The following is a 14,162-nucleotide window of genomic DNA, read 5'->3' as shown; positions in this document are numbered from 1 at the left end:
TTAACCGACTAACAAAAAACGTCAGAAACACTAAATTTTACGGGAGAATTGGCAGAAGAAAGCTGCATCCAAACTTTTTTAAAAATTGAAAATAGGCGTGGCGTCGCCCACTTATGGACCAAGAACCATATCTCAGGAACTACTCGACCGATTTCAATGAAATTCGGCATATAATATTTTCTTAACACCCTGATAACATGTACGAAATATGGGTGAAATCGGTTAATAACCACGCCTTTTTCCAATATAACGCTATTTTGAATTCCATCTGATGCCTTCTCTGTATAATACATATATACATTAGGAACCAATGATGATAGCGGAATAAAACTTTACACAAATACGGTATTTGCAAAATATGTAAATGACTGATAATGAAATCTCGATTATCACTTTATCGTGCGAGAGTATAAAATGTTCGGTGACACCCGAACTTAGCCCTTCCTTACTTGTTTTAATAACATAACGAACTAAAGAAATAATAGTTAAAAGTCCACAAACTTTCATTAAAAAAATGTTCATATTCTGGCCATTTTTATGTAATATTTTGCAAGGACAAAGAATCCATTTGGTAAAAGCAGATTACAGTTATCTACAGTTAAGGTTTTTTGTGCAATACAAGTTAAAAGACACTAAATGAGAGACTAGAACCAAAAAAAAAACAAAAGTTTAAGTTTAAGAACCTTACAGCTCAACATATTTTTGAGCAGAGTCATTGTGTTTTGTTTTTATTCGCTTAAATTGCTTATATGAAAAGTAATATGAACCAATGAAATAATTTTAGGTATTTTGGGGTAGTGTTGCCACCTCTTTAAACTAATTAGATTTACAATATGGGCATGGAACTAAATGTATTGAAGAGGGCTATCAACTGGGAAAAATTATCTAAATAAAATGAAGTTAAACTGTTTTTGTATTTTATACGGTTTTTAAATTAAATTTTCATTTAATGTATTTGTTAGTTCAATTACTTGAATATTGCATTTTCTTTATATTTAACAAAGAAATGTGTAACAATAACTCTGAGTAGTTAAACGAGCGTTATATGTACCTGCATTAATAATGTAGCAAACAAAAATATAAGACGTAAAGAAGATTCGCTCGGAGCTCATAGAAAAATACAAATATAAGGAATATAAATATAAATATATAGCAAAAGGAAAACAAACAACCGGCTTGATGGCAAAGTAAACTGAAAGTGAAACCGTTTAAGCAGAAAATACTCGCGCAAAGTGCTTGAAGTGTACGCTCTCAAGAATGTTCACTTTCGATTATTTTTGCGGATTGAGTGAAACGAAAAGCGTTAACAACTCAACAATAGCTCTGACCGCGAGAAATATGCCACTTTTTCACCACAGGACAACCGCTTTTTACTGTAGTTCTTTATTTGCTTTTTTATATTTTTCCGCAAATTTACTTTTATTATTTGTTATGGGCCTCAAGAGCAGTGTTTGCACAATTTAAAATTTTACTTTTGTCATGCACACAAAATATTGACAGATTTATTGTTTCCAAGCGCGCTGTTTACCTACTGGCTTAAATTAAATTTTTTTCTTTGCCACGCCTGGAAGGCTGTTGTCAAAGCGAGAAAGGCCGTTAGATGTGGTAAATATGAGGGTAAATACAGACATATCCTTCTCCTTCAGCGGTAGGCATGTTTGTTTACGCTATTTTAATGCTACGATTTTTTCAAGTTCATATTTACAATTATAAATAAACACTAGTTATTCAAAAATAATACTTTTTTTACATCAAATTTCATTAAAAATTTTAAAACTTCTTTCGAACTGCAGAAAAAGTAGAAGCAGAACTCCTGTTTAATGTAGATATGACATTACTTTTAAACAAATGAAATATTTATAATTAAGCCTATTTTTTCAAAAAATGTTGAAGACAAGGTAAGGCACAAAAATAATATCCTCATATTTTCAAAACGAAACGTATTTAGCGGGTTTAAAAACTCTCCAAACAGGCACAAAAGGCAACTGTGACAATATAACCCGTCTCAAAAGTAAATAAAACACAAAGCGCCAGCCACATCACCACATTTAAACAGGAAGCAAACAAAAAACTTTCTGTAGAAAAGTACACCACCAAGTTGGCAAGCAGCTCGCAGCTTTACTCTTGCCAACATTTATAATGAAATATTTAAATAATGGCATTTATTTATAAGCGATTACGTCGCTGAGCATACGCAGCCCGCAGGCGGAAAGATAATATTATACTTAACTGCTGTTTGAGAGAATCGCAAATAAGCGAGCGAAAATATACAGAGAAAGAAGTGAAAACCAAGTAAAACAACTGCAGTAGTAATGAGAAGTTAAGTGAAAAGTCACAGATGCAAAGATTAAGCTATGGCGTCGCACAATAGTTTGCGTACGCCATGGCGGATGAGTGCCCTGTTATAGTTTAGAGTAAACAAAATGTAGTTAAATATTTACGCATGCTATTAAAAACTTCTTGCATAGAAATAATACGAAGTGAAATCCATATGCTTACTGCGTGTTGCCGGACAGACAATCATACGGCTGCTTTGCTGCGTTGCTCTTGACCTGAAGCTCATCTCATACTCGCCTTATGCATTATGACCACAATATGGACTTCCGCCATCAACAATAACATTATAACAATAGGATACAGTTAGCTCGTTGGGAAATCAACAATTTAGTATACATATTGTATAAGACGGAAGGAACACAATGGTGAAAGTGTAATAATGAGGTGAAATTAGCTCTTTGCAGCTGCAAACTCTAATCTAATACAGAAGAGACAGTGACAGCTAACTGTTGAGTATACATTTCCCAAGGTACTCGCATACATATTTATGGGCACAAGATTTAAAATTTCGCTGTACAGCAGTAATTGTTGAAAAGGTTTTAGAGGGCATTGACACAAATTTCGTTTTTGGTTATTTTTTGGGTATGCAAATGCTCTATAACATGAGGAATGGCAACATCACTGCTCAATGTTATTATATCTAGGCCACAATATGATATGGGAAAAATTATACTTGAGATGGATAACTTTGAAAACAAAAACAAGATGGTGCATCAAAATATAGTATTTTTAGAGACATACTATTAGGAATGGAAGGCTTTAGAATCTTTATAAGCATATGAAAATTATATTTTGCAAAACAAGAATTATAAATATGTACATGCTTCCAAAATACGATTTCCGTATCATTGAAATATATGTAAGACATAAATGTTCAGCAATTATGTTGGGAAAGTATTTTTTCTATCTGCCTACTGCATTAATTAAAAGAAAAATAATAATAAATGTTAGAATTTACATTCATTTAATTAGCCACGCAGGCGTATACGCAACTTTTTCAGTAAATGAAATTCAGCGAATCTGACGGGATGTAAATAACAGAAAAAAGGTAATGAGCTAATACGAGGAGATACCCAGAAATTTGTATGTATGTATACGCATATCTTTTATCAAAGGACCAAACCTCACGCTGTGGTAAAGCGGAATGGACAAATAAGATATCTCTGTTATTTTTGATAAATGTTTTTGTTGCAAATTTATTCTTTGTACAAACTGTATTGTGCGTAGTTAATGGTAATGAACATCGATTTCAGACTGAGCGGCGAATGAATTAATGGAGAGAAAAATTCAAAAATTAGTGATGGTGTGAAGAAAAGCTTTAGTTATGGACACTGAGACTAATCAAAAGAGGCAAAGAGCAGAAAGAAAATATGAATATGTAAATAATTAGTTCATCTGATAACCATTGTGACAGTAAAGTAAAGTCGTCGGTACTAATAGCAACATAATAAGATGATTAAATAAGCATTAGTAGAATTTTGTTGAAAATAAACATCAATTATAATAGTCATTATTTACTTTGATTTGTAAATTTAGCAACAAATATAGTATATATCACATTATAGAATGCAAAAAACAATTTTACGGTTTTTAAATTAATCATCATGTAAATGCATTGAATTAAAGCCATTAGGCCATATATAGGCTTGCGCCACACAAAACACCCACAACCTAGCCTGCCTAACCGCACATTAGTCGGCCCGTTGGAAACGTAATTTGAAGCTAACAACCGTTTAGTGCCAACAAACAAGGCGTCAACAGCACAGCAGCTGTTATTACAGTTTTCGAGCGCTTTGACTCCCCAAGCCATAACTGCAGATTTCATGCATTTAATTAATGCTGTTTGGTGTTGAAGCTTCGAGTGTGACACGTGATCATGCGTATCGTATAAACACAGAGGGGTCACGTCATGGACAACAGTGTCGGGTGAAAAAGTGAATATGCAGTGTGTCCCATGGCACGCATAAAAATAAATAAATAAATAACCCTTTTTGGCAAATGAAATACAGAAAACACTGAAGGGCTGTATTACAGAAACAGAGATAGTGATGTAGAAGAGTAAAAAACAACAGCAAAGAGGCGTACTAAATTTTCTCATTTTGATTAATTTCTTCATTGTTTTTCAAATGAGTGGTGCAATTATGCTGTAATAAAAACGCATAGTACCTTCATAAAGAAATCACTATCACTGAAGCAATGAGTGCGCATACCGACGTGCAACAGTGCGTATGAGCAACAATTTCTGCAAAAGAAATTGACACAGCATAATTTGCCTTTAAAGGCAATGAAATACTTGAAAACTCTAATATGGAATTCTCATACAATGAATAATTTGCTTCTTTCTTGCGAACAAAATCACGAAACTCCACATCTTACAAGAAGCAAGTAAGGACGAAAAGTGCAATAAAGAAAGTACCTGTGCGCAAACACATTTAATTAAAACTTTTACAATAGGATACAAAATTCTTGCGCGCAGCACGCTCAGCGTAGTCGAAACAAGTTCTCAAAGCGTGTTGAATAAATAAAAGAATGCGTGAAAAAGCGTGCACGAAAAGCAATCGCATAAAAGTCATTGCAGAATGTTATTTAGAAATTTTTGTATAAAAATATGTATATGTATGAGTGAATGTATATGAATAAAGGTAAACGCCTTGTGACTGCTTTAAGTGAGAAAAGCCATTATTCCCTCAGCTTCAGAGACGCACGGGCGTGCAAGAATTTGCCGCACTTTGGCCACATCAATTAAAATCCAAAAAGTGGCAGCAACAACGGGCAAAAAGTGAAAGCCGCAAAATACGAGTGTATATTTTCACACAAATTACAATATATCACTAATTTCTATAGCACAAGGTAATTTATTAAATGAATCACACCTATCTTATATATACCAACAAATATATATTCATATGTACAAAAAGTCAAAAACAACTCTGTATACATATGAACACCGAAATGTTTATTGTTACATATCCACACAACAACACAAGCTCACATATATAAATAAGCGTCACATCAATAGCCTGCTGTTGTTATTAACGAGCGATTCTCCAAGAATGTCATGTGCAAGTAGCGGTGGCACTGACTGCTAGCTGACATAACATAGACGTATGTCTTCCCACCAGGCCGTTGAGGCTGATTTCTTTTACACATTTCATTAAGCGAAATGCTCATTAAAACTGTGCCAGCATATTGAATTACCAGCAAAATGATGTTAAAAATGTTGCCGAAATTTAATATTGCCAAAAAAGAAAACAGATATTAGCAAAATAGAATAGAGTGAACGAAAAATATGACAGAGCACATTTATTGTGAGTTGAAAATAGAATTAAAGCGGAAAATGTTGAATTTCCGAATTCCCTGCCTTTCGTTTCATCATCCTCCTCATACATGAATATGAGAATTTTCTGCGAATTTATAAAGTCCCGTTTGGTAATAAAACGATGTATAAATTAAAAATTCATGCAAACGATTTATTTGGAATGCTTCTTTGTAAAAACCGGTGAGCCACAGGGCGAATGGGCAACTATTGTTCGTGAAAACTCATTCAAGTGCTGACGCACTGCACGTGTATATTAGCACAAACGAACAAACAACACAAATTTGAAAATAAATAAAATGAATTCAATTGATAAAGGATATTAATAACAAAATGAATTTCGAATTTGCAACTACAAATTGAGCGATTAATTTCCGAATTATTAGTAAATGGTAATAAATACTAGATTAATAATTAGTTATTATTGCTATTATATAGAAACAGAACAAAAGTTCGTGGCACTGAATTACACACAGTTTAGGAATGGCATTATTTGTATATATTTTACTACATGGCGTATACGCAACATTGGCATGGACAATATTTTGATGTTTACGTGGCGTATACGTAATATTTTGGCTCACTGCTTCCTTTTATGAGATATTCGCAAAAAAACAAATGTACGTGAGCAGTTTTCTTGACGTTAAAGCTATCTTTATTAACTATCAAAGCGCCGCAGAGTATGCAATATATTCTACTAATTATTCTATACTCCATTTTTTTGGGTTTGTAGCACTTAAACAGCATAAACAAATACAAATTTATGGAGCATTTAATATTTTGTGTTTATTGCTCAACGCGACACACATAACTTAAATTGAGATTGATTTCTGTTTAAATATTTACAAAAGAAAATATTAATGCTTCAATTACCATACTTTTATTTATTTGTTTAACAAACAAAATACTACAAAAACGCCTACACGTATATACAGAAAGCAGAAAATGGTCAGCAATGTAAAAAAAAGTTAAAAAATAGCTAAAAAAGGGCAGCAACAGAAATCTTCACAAAACACTGAGCAAGTCACGAAATAGCAATTTACATACATTAATAAGGGTCTGTTTAATACTTCATGTTGCTTGTTTATTTACCATATATGAGTGCTAATATTAGTGAGCATGTGTGGGAATGTTTATGTAAATCAAGTGAAAATTGTGCTTAATGTATTTGAATGAATAGTAGAGGAGAGGCATTTGTTATTACAGAGTAAACAGAAAAAACTTAGTTTAGCATATATGTATGTATGTGGCTAAATGCAACGACATATCAAAATTTATGTAAAAAAAAGGTATTGCTAAAAAAAATATTTTAAAATATAGCTATTAAATCATTTAATTACAATAATAAAATTTATTAAAATAAAATAAAAATATAATAAACAATATTAATTTGGAAAATTTAATAACGAGATTTTAATAATAATTAATTAATAAATTAGTAAAAAATAATACAAACAAATTTGTATTCATTAATTAATAATAAGTTTTTAATTAAATTTTGAAAAAAAATGTCAGACAATAACAATTAAATAATATTGAATATATGTAACTAAAAATGTAATTATTATTGGCGCAGCACGAATATATTGGTATTGGTATTAAATGTATAAGTACTTCCTCATATATACATATATACATACATACATACATATACCATATACTCAATCAATACTCAAACCGCCGAAAAGCAGGAAAATGTACATGTACGAAATCAATTAATATGAGTACAGTCAAAGAAAAGCCGCGTTGGCATTTTTGTGGCCAAAATTGACAATAACTAATGGGCAAAGTGAAACTGAGTGAGTGGAGTATGTAATGAAATACGAATGAAGTGAGAAAGGAAGTAGAAATGGTAGGAGGAAGTTGAAAACGCTAACTGTTGAGTCAAGCCGACATGATTTAGTGTAAAATTAAATCATAAGAGGAAACATATGAACACAAATACATACAAACATAGACAAAAACAAATAAAAAAACCTTGCATATTAAGATAAACTAATATAAATTTTTTTAAATTTTTCTTATGCATATTAAATTATCTTTGTGTCTTAAATATTATTTGTAAAGATTCAAGTTTTCAAATTTGAATTTTCCACTGGCAATTTTGAGGAGGATAAATACCATTGTATGTAGCTAAAAAATGTAACTATATACAAGAGCTCACATTGCAAATACACACTTTTATTCAAACTAAGAGTACCAAAATTCCCACCAAACAAGATCATATGCTTTGCCATATTCAAGGACGCCAAGAATTTGCAAGAAATAAGAAAAACGCAGAAAAATCACACATTTTTTCTTTATACGCACATACCAAACGCAGTATATATGTCTCAAAGTAACAACAAAAGTCAACTGAATCGAATATTTGCTCCGTATATGTATGTCCATGTGTGTTGGTGTGTGGAATAAAAAAATTGTCTGACAATGATTTGCTACCATCGCTGGAAGTGTGAGTTAGCAGGCGTGTTAACTCGGATTATCACGCTTTTCTTACTTAACTGAACTTATGGCGAATGCACGAACTTAAAGCGAACGCCACTGACAGAAACATTTACATGCCGACGCGGCAGCGAATAATAGCCGAGTGATACAATGCGTACAGAAGCATGTATAGAGCCAAGCAACCAAACAAAACAGTAGCGCCTTAAACATAAGACAAAAACACCAACATCAATGATGACAGTAAAATTGGCGGCAAAAAAAAAAAAAGAAATAAAGCGACTGGAAAGTTGAATAAGCGAAAACAACAGCGGTCTCTCAATCAAGGAATGAGTAAGGAATGTTACGTGCCAAATTTCACAAGGAATTCTTCTATGCCACCAAATGTATGTGTTTGTATTGCATGTACACATATGTATGTGAAAGGGTGTCCAACAGTTGCTTCTAATTTCTTCTTGCATGGTGTGGCTGGCTAGCATATGTGCTTGGAAGGAGGCGGCGTGGTAATACATATTGCACGAGGAGGAAACTAACACCAGGATGACAGTTACCAATGGTGGAGAACATTTTCCCATACAGACAGACAGACAGGCACTCAAACTATGCGACAACCCAAACTACCGCGAAGCCACACAATAGTAGGAGGAACAAAAACAAAAAAAAGAGTTCTTTATCGTATTTTTTTCTTTATTTTTGCTTTTCCTACAGCTTTTACTATGTATACTTGTACCAGTGACATGTATTTTGACTGCGTATTTCATTTGTACGCCGTTTTTATTGTTTTTTTTTTATTAAGTTTCGTATTTTTTCTTTATTCTTTTTTTCGTGATTTGAATAGTAATAGTTCCTGTTATAAAAGTTTGATCGTAATCAGTAAATCGATTTATCGATATTCTGTTTAGAAAGCTCCTAAATGTAGGCAATGTTTATATACGCCACCATTAATGAACACACACATTTTAGTGGGTTTACAGGCGCAAATGTATAAAGCCTAATACCAGGCGCTTTATGCGATGACAACACATTTGCTTGCGCCATTCAATTTCGTTTTTTCGTTTTCCATGTCTTTCGCTAACTGAATTTCATTTCCACTGAATAAGTGACAATTATTTGCTTTTTTTCCGTACTATTTGCAGGCATTTAATGTTGGCGGCGGCAACAATGTTGGCCGGTTTGGTATATAATGACTGCTTTCGAAGTGGCTTCGAGCTTTTATTGCTTGCATTGGTGTGGTCAAGGTCTATTGTTTTATTTTCTTTTGTTGTGTTGTGTCATTCGGACAGCGAAACTCCCAATACATACCACTCACACATAACCATATTGTTATGGTGCTTAATAAAGCGAAAACTGTTATCATTTCCACTTGGTAAAGCCGCAAACATATGTGTACATGTGAATAATGTTCGAATACTTGAAAAAATTTCAATAAGTAAACATATTTACATATGCAGAAGCACATTAAAATAAATGTTTCCATTAATTATTCCAGGAATTCATAAAGAAACAAAACTTTAATTTAAGCTTTGACATTCATATACATAACTGCATACGTATTATATATGGATTAAAAATCTTAAGAGAGAAATTATTATTTAAAAAACCAAATTGACTGCAAGTAGTAGTTAAATATCGCTCGGAATGCATATATTTTTATTTAAAAGAAGTTTTCATCAACTTTATACTTTTGAAATAAAATTTGCTTTCCTTTCTTATTTTTATATCTTGAACAGGGTATATTAAGTTTGCCACGAAGTGTGTAACACCCAGAAGGAAGCGTCGGAGATCCTATAAAGTATATATATAAATGATCAGTATGTTGAGCTGAGTCGATTTAGCCATGTCCGTCTGTATATATACGAACTAGTCCCTCAGTTTTTAAGATATCGTTTTGAAGTTTTGCAAACGTCACTTTCTCTTCAAGAAGCTGCCCATTTGCCGGAACTGCCGATTTTGGACCACTACAACATATAGCTGCCATACAAACTTTACGATCGGAATCAAGTTCTTGTATGGAAAACTTTCACATTTGACAATGTATCTTCACAAAAGTTGGCAAAGGTTATTTTCTAAGATAATAATGTAATATACGAAGAAATTGTTCAGATCGGATTACAATGGCATATAGCTTCCATACAAACTGAACACATAGTTACTAAAAGAAATGCACCTGTGAAGGGTATATTAGCTTCGGTGCAGAGGAAGTTAACGTTTTTTTCTTGTTTGTTGTGTATTCTACGTTTACTGTCTTAATATATTTATGCACTTTCTTTTTACTTTTTTAACCATCTTTTTAATATCTTTTTATCTTTTAATTTTTAGTTATTTTTATAATTTTTCAATTGTTGTAACGCATATGTTTTTGTTTTTAATTTCTTGTCAAGATGATATAGAACCCATTAGAAATATTCCAAATTTTTGTTTACTTGCGTTTCATTTCATTTCAGCTTTAGTCTTAAAATTTTAACAAACTATTTTAATTTGAATACTATCTGATTATTTTCGTTTTTTAACTATTTTGCTATGAAATTTAGAAATTCTAAACAAAAATAAAAACAATATAATTGTAAACTTAAATAACATTTCTTTCTTGCTCTTGTTAGAGTTCTTCCAAAATTTTAAGAAAATTACCACAAAATGTTGCCTACATTTAGGTGCAAACATAATGAAACTAGTAAAAAATATAGTTAAACACTAAATGAAATAAAATTTGGAGATTATGCACTTAATACAAACAAAGCTCACTATTTATTTAAAAGGAAAGAGCAGAAATACCAATACAGACACGATTCAGCTCACATCGATAACAATGTATGTGTTTGATGGTTTCTTCCGCATTCCCGTTTCACACTTCAATGTAAGCCTACCTAAGTACTATATATTTATTTCTGTTTTTGTGCGTGCGAATATATGCTCGCAGGTGTTCATAAATAAATATAACGGCTATATCACATTGTAACACACACACAACATAAGAACAAAAAAACAGCGAAATTCGTAGCAACATAAACATAATTCTTAAAGCGATTTGCGCCTTACGACTTCATTTTCGGACTCAACGCCAACAGTGGCAACACAAGTTTCGGCAAAGTATAAAGGCACAATGTAACGGGAATTTTAAGGAAAATTTGTTACTGCCATCAGCTTATCAGCATTTTTTATGATTTGCCTTATTTTGGCAACATTTTGCTTTTGTTGTACTCTAAAGGCAAACAAAAGCAGACAGTTTTGCTGCTGGTGATGCATATTATATGTATGTATATATGTATGTATGTATGTAAAAGTTCATTGTGCTGCAAGGAATGTAAACGGAAAGTCAAAAGGAAATTGCCGAGAAAATGAAAGCGGAAAGAGAGTAGCTGTGTGATATGTATGTGTGTGTGTCTTTGCTGCGCGCGCGCCAAAAGCCGCCAAGTGTCTTCTGCACTGAAAATTGAAATGTGGCAAGGAAAGCGAAATTATTAGTGGCTCCCATTTATTTGCGTTATTTCCGAGAGCGCTATCAGCAACGGCCCAGCACAAAGACAACGGCGACAGCCGACAATTCATCATAATATAAATGTGGCAAAAAGGCTATAGACATGACAACTAAGCCGGGCCAGGGGGCGATGCAGGCAAAGTGCTGCGTTGGGAAACCGACAAAATACTGCCAGTCATGCAGATAGTAAACTCACTCAGTCAGGCAGTCAGCCAGAGCGCACGCTATTGTTTGCGGCCGTGAGCAATGTGCGCGAGCAAGCTTGAAGGTCGAAGCTGGCACAATTCGTGATCACAAATTACTATGTATATGTGTGTGCGTACGAAGCATACTTTCAGGTGTTGAGCCATGGTATTTTAATGTGAGCATATATACAAGTACTTTAAGTCTGTGCATGTGTGTGCGTGTGCGGGGTTTTATTTTATACATTTTACAAGTCTGTAGAGATTTGAAAGTTTTCAATGAAAGCAGCGAAACTTACCAGAACACTTGCAGAGATGATGTTAAACACTAATGCGCACTCACACATATGCAAAATTCGTTCAACTGTTTGCGAGTTATGCGTGATTTGCAAGTGCGCTAAGTTTGCACACAAAACAATCATAAGACACAACACAAAAACTTGGCACTTACCTGAAATGAAAGAAAGTTGTAGACAGAATTTGGAAATGTTGTATCAAATTAATTATATAAGTTATTAGAACTAAGTTTAGAATCACATAAGGAATATCATTAATATATTATTTGTTAACTAAAAATGTCAAAAAAAATATGATTCGTGAAGTAAAAGTACTTAAAAGAATGTTTAAAAATTATTGCATACTCTTAGGCCTCATCTAAGTACATATATACTATCCTTCTTTCCTTCTTTAATGTTTGCGGGTTTTGCCTAAGTATAGGCTTAGTGAAATTTGACAGCAAATATATTAGGCTTGAATTTTATATTAAATTCTCTGAAGTCATTTATGAAAAAAATATTTTATTTTTTTTTTTATTTTTTTTTAAATTTTTTTTTTAATTTCAATGCTTTGACTGTTGACCATTTGAAAACCTTTCTGGTACTTATTCTACTTTACTTTAAGCTATAAAAGCATATATGGTGCAAAGAAAACTCGCTATTAGTAACCGCTCTTATGAACGCATGACTTATGCGCCTAAAAGCTGGCTAAAACTTTGGATTGCTTAAATGCCTGACAGCTGGTTCTTTATACACATACAAACACACATGTATGCATCACCCACTTGCATTTATTATGTTTTCGTTTATTCTGCTAAACGCAACAAAGTTTGAAGTAAACTTTTTATGCTAGCATCGTTGTTGTTGTAATTTACCATGCAAATTGTTTGTTTGCTAATTTTTTGGTTGTTTTATTTTTAGTTTCCCTTTTAGTGGTTTTGTTGGCATTTGGCTGGTGCAACCGCAACCACAAAATGCATTTTAAAATTCATTAAGCGTTACGCACACATACATTCATACGGTACATATGCATATACATACATATATACATATCTGCACTTGCCAATATTTGTACAATGTATATAAGATAATACATACATATATGCGCATTGTTGGTGTAAAATAGAAATTTCGAAGTAATTGAATAATAAATGGAAAGTTTTCAAGCTTTTAAGGAAATTCACCTGCTTGCTGGCTTCAAATTATTTCCAAAAATAATTATGGAAAATTTTCCTCAACCATTTTAATTCTCTGCTTTATTTACTCAAATTACTATTTCATTAAGAGTTGTTTTGCTAGTGGAACATATGTATATAGCAAGTTTCTTCAATTTAAAAATTTTAACAATTGTTTCCACTAAGAAATTTCTCCCCACCTTATTGTTTCAGAATTATTAATAACGGCAAGAGATAAAAACCAAAATATTCTTCTTATTTGGCGTTGTTAAACTTTTTAAAAGCTATTCCAATTTAGAAACTTAAAACAAAATTTCGCCAACTCTCTAGCTCTCCCTCAAACCAAGCTTCAAAAATTATTTTTAAGTTTTATTTTTATTTATTTTTTTTTTTTATTAAAATTCTCCAGAAATTCGCCTTGACAATTATTCTAGTCGCATAACGAATCGCGAAGATTTATTTATTAAATTAAAGAGTCCGTTTTCCTGTTAGAATAATTTTCAAGTGCATTTCTGGAATTTTTTTTTTTTTTTTGAGAAAACTAGTAATTAAAAAAAAAATTCAGGAGACTAATTTCTAACTCTCACTCTATATATGTATATCAAGATAAAGAGTACTAAGTGGCAGCCATTTCAGTAGTTCAGTAAGAAACTGTAGTGTACATGTTCTTAAAAAAGGTTGGAAGGGGTTAAAAATATTTAAATACAATAAATATTATCGATATTTGAAAAGAACGCATTTGATTTAAACAAAAAAGAAACATAATTGAAACAAAAATCCTCAAGGTCCAAGAGAATTTCAATGAAATATAGTTTCCTCCCGTTAGATTTTCCAGTTTAACCAAAAATATTCTAGGATTAATGACGGAAATGTATAACCAACACAAATCCCAGTAAGGTAGCGTAGGTTAAAAAAACTTATTCTTATCACTTGCTGAAAGAGAAACTTGAACTGCTTAAG

At 32.4% G+C, this 14,162-nt stretch overlaps 2 protein-coding genes across 7 annotated transcripts in view; one reads left to right on the top strand and one right to left on the bottom strand.

Annotated features, from left to right (window-relative positions):
• The window catches only part of LOC120775635 (nuclear protein localization protein 4 homolog), a 68,956-nt gene that overhangs the window by 32,336 nt on the left and 22,458 nt on the right, over positions 1–14,162 (bottom strand). The window lies entirely within an intron of this gene.
• LOC120775608 overlaps positions 1–14,162 on the top strand; it is a 30,829-nt gene that overhangs the window by 12,305 nt on the left and 4,362 nt on the right. The window contains exon 3 of one of the 5 annotated variants that reach the window (XR_005705343.1): positions 3,591–3,774. The exons of the other annotated variants lie outside the window; for them this stretch is intronic. The gene's annotated coding sequence lies outside the window, so the exon portion shown is untranslated. Of the gene's footprint in view, positions 1–3,590; positions 3,775–14,162 lie in introns of those variants that run through there. 5 annotated transcript variants of the gene reach the window in all.

This window comes from Bactrocera tryoni, chromosome 1 (genome assembly GCF_016617805.1).
Source record: "Bactrocera tryoni isolate S06 chromosome 1, CSIRO_BtryS06_freeze2, whole genome shotgun sequence".
Taxonomy (NCBI): Eukaryota; Metazoa; Arthropoda; class Insecta; order Diptera; family Tephritidae; genus Bactrocera; species Bactrocera tryoni.
The sequence above is the reverse complement of the archived record's forward strand: the minus strand, read 5'-3'. Positions and strand labels throughout refer to the sequence as shown.